General features: G+C 53.3%; 1 protein-coding gene across 1 annotated transcript in view; it reads right to left on the bottom strand.

The window, feature by feature from the left end:
- XKR6 (XK, Kell blood group complex subunit-related family, member 6) overlaps window positions 1–7,500 on the bottom strand; it is a 17,721-nt gene that overhangs the window by 3,200 nt on the left and 7,021 nt on the right. The window lies entirely within an intron of this gene.

Here is a 7,500-nt window from a genome sequence, read left to right as displayed (position 1 = left end):
GAAGGGATCACCAGTTGCAAAGACCAGCGGCTTACTCACTGCCCGAGTTCCACTGTTCTCCCGAGAAGGCACTGGACTCACTCTTCTGCCTTTTCCTCATCTCACCCCAGCTCCCAAGGAGCCAGTTCCTGAACCTTCTTCCATTTAGCTTCTCCCCCATCTGCCACCTAAGGCCCCTGTGACCAAGGACGCTGGGATATCCCACCCATTTCGCCAGCCACCTTTTTCATTCATTCTGGTCTCTCGTAGCCTCTCTACAAACCCTGTTCCTTTCTCCCACCAACCTCTGCTCAGTGTTCTCTTAAGCCTCGACTGGTGAGGCCCTGACCTTTTCTGGCTTCCCTCCAAATCGCACAGCATTGGAGCTCACGCTTTGGGGACCTCTCTGCTCACTGGTTTGGCGAGCCTTCCGAGGACTCTGCACTTTCCCCTGCATTTCTCCCCCGGCAGGCAAATATTCAGAGAGTTTGAAGGTATCTAGTTCCAAGTGATACTTGAACAGCCATAAAGAAGTTTTATTTCTAATGCTGCCTACTTGACATTTGTAACCAGACCAAATAAAACACGATGAATCATTATTGGAGTCTCTCCAAATCCACAGGAGAACAACCCGTCACTGGCCGAGCGTCATCAGACAATCTCCTCCCAACCAGGGTTCCCCCAGCACCCGCCCCAACTCCTCACGCGTTAGCGCCACTCTCTGTCCATCTAGAGCCTCTTTTCTTGGTCCTTTCTCCTAAAATTTCTGAATGAAATGCAACTGGGGGCCTGAACGCCATCCCATTGGCAACGCTCTCCTCGCCGAATTCCCTGCCCTGCCACAGAGCACAATGACCCTAGGACGTTCTTCCCAGCTGAAATCAAAGTGACCTAGTCGTTTTCTCTCTTAAACTCCGAGATCGAATCCAGCAGTCCCGTTCATCAAGAGACTAATTAACCCCCCAGACCTCTAGGCTCCCGCTTGTCTGCCCCCGGGCTCTGCCTACCTCCCCAGGACTCCAAACCCCAGTGCAGAATCCCAGTCCTCTGCCACGCACGCTCGCCAGCGCCTGCTCGGCCTCCCCTGTCCCACAAAGCCCCTCCCCATCATCGCCCGTGGATGCTCGGAGTCCCAGCTTGCAGAACAATATTGCTCAATGAAAAATGTTGGCACAGGCATAGAAGACACCTTGATGGTTAACAGTTACAATGAACAAGTGTCACTTTTGTAATAACAACCAAGGTTTAAAACAAACAGGGGCCACGTGATCCCAATTTCTCCATGGACACCAATCTGGAAAATATCTAATGAGCATTGATGGCAATTTTCCTCTCGCTTCTCTGGAAAGTTCCAAATATGACACTGACGTGTCCCACCTTACTCATGGCACACATAGGCATGTCACCTGTGTCTGCAGAGGCCATGCATGTTAGCCAGCTAAGCTTTGAGAGTCCAGCTGGGTTTGTGCTGTTAGGTCGGAGCAGGGAGGGGAATGGGTCCTCTCAGGAGAGACATGATTTAGGTTGTAGGTTTCTGCAGGGCAGGGAATGTGCGATCATATCTTGATGGCTGGTACCAGGCTTGTTCCCAACACTGGAACACCCTCTGAAAATTCCTTTTAACATCTGCGTGACATCACCGCCCTCCAGCTGAACTCATTTCTTCATGTTGATATCGATGCCTCCGGTGGGCACGGCCAAGCCTTAGTAATCGGATGGGGAGTTCTATGGAAGCTGAGTGGGAAAACGAATTTGTGTTCCTTCTAATAAAGCAAACTCTATTACTTTCCTTACTGCCTTCGCTCAGAAAAGCACACGTGCCAAGCTCGCAAAGCAAGACAAAGCAGCTCAGCTCTCTCTGGAGTGTGGTCTAATCCGGTTGAATTCTGAGCATGCTTTTGCACAGACTTGGGGTGCAGAAATGGGACCCCCCCAGCCTTCACTATTCTGACTTCTCCCTTCTGTGTGTTGCGACAGGAGCCCCGTCCACACCAAATACAAGTAAACAGGAATTCAGATGTTCACCAATCACGGGGTGCAAGGCCAAATACAATTCTTCATTTTTCCACCTTCCAGGTGACCTGTGCCATTTCTAGGTCTGTGGCTGTGGTCTGGCGGACAGGTGGTCTGCTCCCGCTGCACACGTCACAGCGGTGTGGCTGGAACCACTCTCACTGCAGCCGACTGGGCGCTGCTGTGGCTCTAGGTTGGTGCTTCTGGAATTTCTCTCTAGGGTGCAGCACAAATGCTCCCCGCCGTTGTAAGACATCTCTGCTGGATTAGCAGGGGACTTGGAACACGGTCCCATGGAAGACTGATCATGAACGCTTGGCTGGGACCTGCCCTGGTCTTCTGTCTCTGCTTCATCTATTTGCAACTTCGAAAGTTATAAATGGCCAAACCTTCTATCCAGGGGTGCTTTCCAGACCATCTGCTTCAACCTGCTCAGCCCACAGAGAACAGACGTGCAGCGGGCTGGGTGGCTCGCCCAGAGTCATCCTGAGAATGACCGAGAACCACTGACTATCCGATCTAAGATGGCGTGTGCGTCCTGCCACATGGGGGGCCCTGGCGCTCTAGCCTTCCTCTGTCTGGTCCCTCTGTCAGCTCGGCCTTCCAGCGGTGCCAGGAAGCACCTTTCCCCAGGTCATTTGTAAGGAACGTCATCGGCCTTCTCCGGTGGCGGGAGCTGTTCCAGTGCCCAGCCATTGGTCCTCCAGGTCCTCGAATGCCAGGCCACGTCCTTGGCGTTGTGAAAATGCTCCAGGTAGAGGAGAAAGAACGAGGGGAACTTTTGCCACCTGGTCTGTGCACAGGATGCTCGGCAGAGGCCAAAAAGAGTGTCTTTGGCTGGACAGAGCCCAGGGGCATGAGTGGGGGCCTCATGCCCATGTTGTGCCCCCCTCTCTGCCAGCTGCGGGGACAGAGATGATCCTGTAAGGAGGGGGCCTGGCTGGCAGTGGTCAAAACCCTGACCCTGCCACTTTCCAAGAAACCACATCATCAAAGCACTCTCCGTTCTATCCAAGGCTCTGGGCACATGGTTTCGGTCCAGTCAGTGCTGCTGACTCCACCCGCGAGAAGAGACCAGAAAAGCCACTTTAGGCCGACTTTAGGATCCGTTCAGGAGTTGGGTTTCTCACTGGATGCTCAACAGGGGGTGACCCTTGCCCTGCGGGGGCTCAGGAACCAACAACGGAGGCCATCAGATGGACTTGTTTATGGCCCACCCCCAAGGAACTTGTCTGGACGCATCTTTGGCATCAGCCACACTGTCATTGTTGTTCAGTGGACCAAGTGTCCGTGGCTTGGCCACTCCACATCTGTTTCCTGGACAAAGCCTGTGGCCTCACAAACCCACAGGACTGCACAGTACGTGCAACTCTTTCCCGGAGGGCCATCGGGGAGGGTGCCGGGGCCGCCAGCTAGTTCTGGAGACTCAGCTGGGGCAGGGGGTGAGGGGCCAGGACAGAAGTGCCCACCTGTCCATGCGCTGCCGCTCCCGTGAACACAGCGTGATTCATGGAACATCATCTTATATAGAAGAACCCTGGGAAGCAGGTGCTTGTTATGGGCTAAATTTTGTCCCTCCAAAATTCATATGTTGAAGCCCTAGCCCCCAGGACCTCAGAATGTGACCGTATTTGGAGTTGGGGTCTTTAAAGAGGCGATTAAGGTAAAATGAGGTCATAGGGTGGGCCCTAATCCATCTGACTGGTGTCCTTATAGGAAAAGGAAATGTGGACACAGACACACAGGGAGGGACAACCATGTGGGGACGCAGGGAGAAGACGGCCGTTCACAAGCCAGGGAGCGAGGCCTCGGGGGAAACCATCTCTGTGACACTTGGTCTTGGACTTCTAATCTCCAGAACCGTGAGGAAACGGACCTCTGTGGTTTAAGCCCCCTGGTGTGTGGTCTTTGTTATGGCAGCGAGGAAACCAGGACCGTGGAGAGCAGGCATGCACCCGCTGTCGGGACGAACCTTCAGGGTGTTCCATCGCAGAGGGAGGAAGCGCGGGCTTTTGCCTCCACAGTGCCTCATGTGGAAAATGTCCGTCTTGCCTGAGGTCAACCCAGAAGTCAACGTGTTCTCCCAGGCAAGATCGGAGCCCGCAGGGAAATCCCCGGACGGGCCTGGGAGCGTTCACGACTCCCTTCCACCTAGAGCTCCATCGCTTTCTGCGTCCCAAAGATCGCGCTGGAAATTGCTAAACACTTCACGTTCGGCTGTGACAAGTTCCGGACAGTGACTGTCATGGCTCACTCACTTTCCCTGGTGCAGACCGGGGGGTGGGCTTGCAGCTTGTCCACAGAGCTGGCCTCGGGCCAGTGCAGCTGGCTGGGAAGTCACTAGGCCACAGCCTCCGGGGTGGGGGAATCCCTGAGAAAGGCCTGGAGAGAGGCCTTCGGGCTCAGACCACTGGTTCCAGAAACGGCATGGCCACACCTTATGTCCACGGAGCAGAGCCAGAGGGGCAGTCGCTGGGGCAGGTCCAAATTGGTGGCCTCAGTGTCAAAGCGTCACTGCTAGCTGAACTGTCGTCAGCAGGGGAACAAAGCAAAGACTGTGATCATGGGTGCCCTGCCAAGGGTGGGCGCTAGACTCCAGAGGGAGCGGGCGAAGGGTAAGGAAGGAGAAAGGGCGAGGCTGGAGGCCGAGGCCCTGCAGGAACGAGGCAGAGCTGCGGCACGGGCCGGCGTACGGCCCAACACGTCTGCAGAAAGGGAAGCGGAGGCGAAAACAAAATGGCCAGAACTCCCCCCAGGGAGGACGCAGTGCGCGGTGGCAGGAAGGCTCTGAGAAGCCACAGGAGGGCCTTCACACCCCTCCCTTAGCTCTCCCCAGTTCTCCTCCTGCCTCTCTGACCGCCATCTCCTGAGCGCTGTATGGACGCCTTTCCCTGCCAGGCTTATTGCCCCATTTTACAGACGAGGAAACTGAACCTGCAGGTAAGACACCTGGGTGTGCTCACAGCCATGCACTGACGCTGCAACTCGCCTAATCTCCACGGCATGGTACCCCAAGGGGCTGGGCCGCTGTGGATGCACAGAAATAAGACTCAGGCCCCGCCGGCCACTCGCCTCCCTGTGTGCCAAGGACAACATCTGCCTCCTGCCCTCGTCTCTGTGAAGCCAACGTTTGGGGGAACTCCACCATCTGCTCTTCAAATTCCTATTTTGTATTTTCCCCACATCGAGCTCCTTTTAGACGGCAATTCTTCCTTTCCATCTGTCAAACTTCCCCCGATCTTCCCACATTTTTTTAAAAGTCCAGGCTCTTCTTGGAAATGTTCCCAGAAAAAGCTAAGGCGGCTTCGTCCACCGCCTCTCTAAGCATAACCAACTGTCTCCTGTCCTCGCCTCCACCCACGAGACACAGCCAGGGAGTGATACTGCAAGGGCGGTGTCCTACATGGCAACCGGGAGGGAAGAAAACAAACATCACGACGCCCTCTATGAGCCAGGCTCCAGGACGCGAAGTAACGTGCCCAAGGTCACACGGTTGGTAAGCGAGAGAGCTGAGACTGACGCCTGGGGCTGGTTCGCGCCCCAAAGGCAGGATCAGTGTGTGTCAGGAGCCGACTGTTCAATGTTCAGGAATTTCGGGGGCTGGCTGATGTCAGGTGGCAGGTTTGAAATTGGCACGGAGAGGGAATATTTACACCACAGAAATTGGCAAAGGCTGCAAACCAGAGCTCAACCCCATGCTGCTAAAAGTTGGTTGTTGAATTATTTTATTTTTATTTTTTATTTTTTTTGAGACAGAGTCTCACTCTGTTGCCTGGGCAAGAGTGCCTAGCTCACTGCAACCTCAAACTCCTGGGCTCAAGGGATCCTCCTGTCTCAGCCTCCTGAGTAACTGGGACTGCAGGTGTGAGCCACCACGCCCAGCTCTGAATCACTCTTACCATGCCATCTGCTAATTTCTAATAAGTTTTCAATAACAATGATACCTCCCCTCTATTGAACAGCTACTTTGGTACAGTCTCTATGCTGGGCTCTTGACATAAATTAACTCAGTTATCCTTCCCTAGGAATCTCTCTGACGCAGTAGACTGATTTCAGAAGAGGAGACTGAGACTCACAGGCTAAGTAACTTTTCCATATCAAGCAGTCAGGACGTTGCAGAACTAGAATATACCTGAATCCAAAACTCGGATTCTTTTTTTAATCACTGGGAAAGGTATCTATCCCCATCCTCACCCACAAATTGATGAATTAGCATTCAGGTTTATACATCAGTTTGTTATCAATTTAGTTATCACATGTCAGACCTCTAATCGCCTTTGTGAGCACTGACAAAGTCAAATTTTGGGGTGAGGACCCAACCCTGGAAGGCCCCGTATGAGTGTCCAGGCAACTGAAGAGGTGGCAACACTTCTGTCCATCTCTCTTTCCTGGACTGTTGGAATGGCCTCCTAGCAATGGTCTGTCTGCATCTGTGCTTGTCGCAAGACTCTGTTCACACTACAGCAGCCCAAATGGCCAAGCTACAATACATCTCTCCAAGTCCAGCCCATTTCACTGTCTCTTCTTTCTAAGGTGCTGTCAGAGGTATCAAAATACCATCTTCACAGCCAGCTGCATACAGGCAAACTTGGGAGAGTCTAGAACAAATGCCAGCCACTCAGCTGGCCTGGTGCGAGCCGGCGATGCCTGGATCCAGGCTGGCCGGGGGCAAACCTGAGGGGGCCGTCGTTGTCCCCGCAGAGCTCCAGGAAACCTGTTCTCACTGCGGAGCACACGGCCTGCTGGGCTCAATGCCCTCCCTCTTCCAGAAGTGGCTGCGTTTGAACAGGGGCAGTGAGGTGCCCCCAAAGGACACGGCTCGGTACAAACGGGCCTGGCTTGGGTCCAGCTACCTGCTCTGGGGCTGATCAATTGCACCGATTCTCTCGGAATCTCAGTGTGTTGTTTGTGAGCCGTGGGTAAAAATACGGATTTTGAGTATTCAATGAACTATGAATAAAAACATGTAGGCACATCTTTAGCACTATATATATATGGTTTCTCTCTCTATATATATATATATATTATAGAGAAAGAATGTGTATATATACATTCTCTCTATATATTCTCTCTATATATTAAATACATACATTCAATATACATTTGAAATTATATTACTCATACATTTCCTTGGTGATTACCCGTCTCCACTAAAGTGTAAGCCCCAGAAGGGCAGAGACCCCACCTGCCTTGCTCGTCTCTGTACCCCCAGAGCCCAGACGGGGTCCCCACGGCACCCCCTGTGAGTAGACCAGACGGGTAGCATCACTCCCAGTTTATAAAGGGGAAATGGGGCTCAGAGAGGTTTGGCTTCGTCGTCGCCCCTTAGCCCGGTGCTCAGCCCTGAGCACCCTGGAAGAGACGGGACTGCCGGGGAAGTGACTTTCAGAGCCTCGGTGGGGACGAAGGCCCAGTGTGCCTTCAGCAGTGACAGTCAGAGCTCCCGCCACCATCGCCGAGGGGGCTGCCTTTGTGCTAAGAACAAATGTTATCGCTTCCTCCTCCTAA

The sequence above is a fragment of the Propithecus coquereli genome, unplaced genomic scaffold (assembly GCF_000956105.1).
Source record: "Propithecus coquereli isolate 6110/MARCELLA unplaced genomic scaffold, Pcoq_1.0 Scaffold2085, whole genome shotgun sequence".
NCBI lineage: Eukaryota > Metazoa > Chordata > Mammalia > Primates > Indriidae > Propithecus > Propithecus coquereli.
Note: the sequence above shows the minus strand (reverse complement) of the source record. Positions and strands in the feature narration are given on the sequence as shown.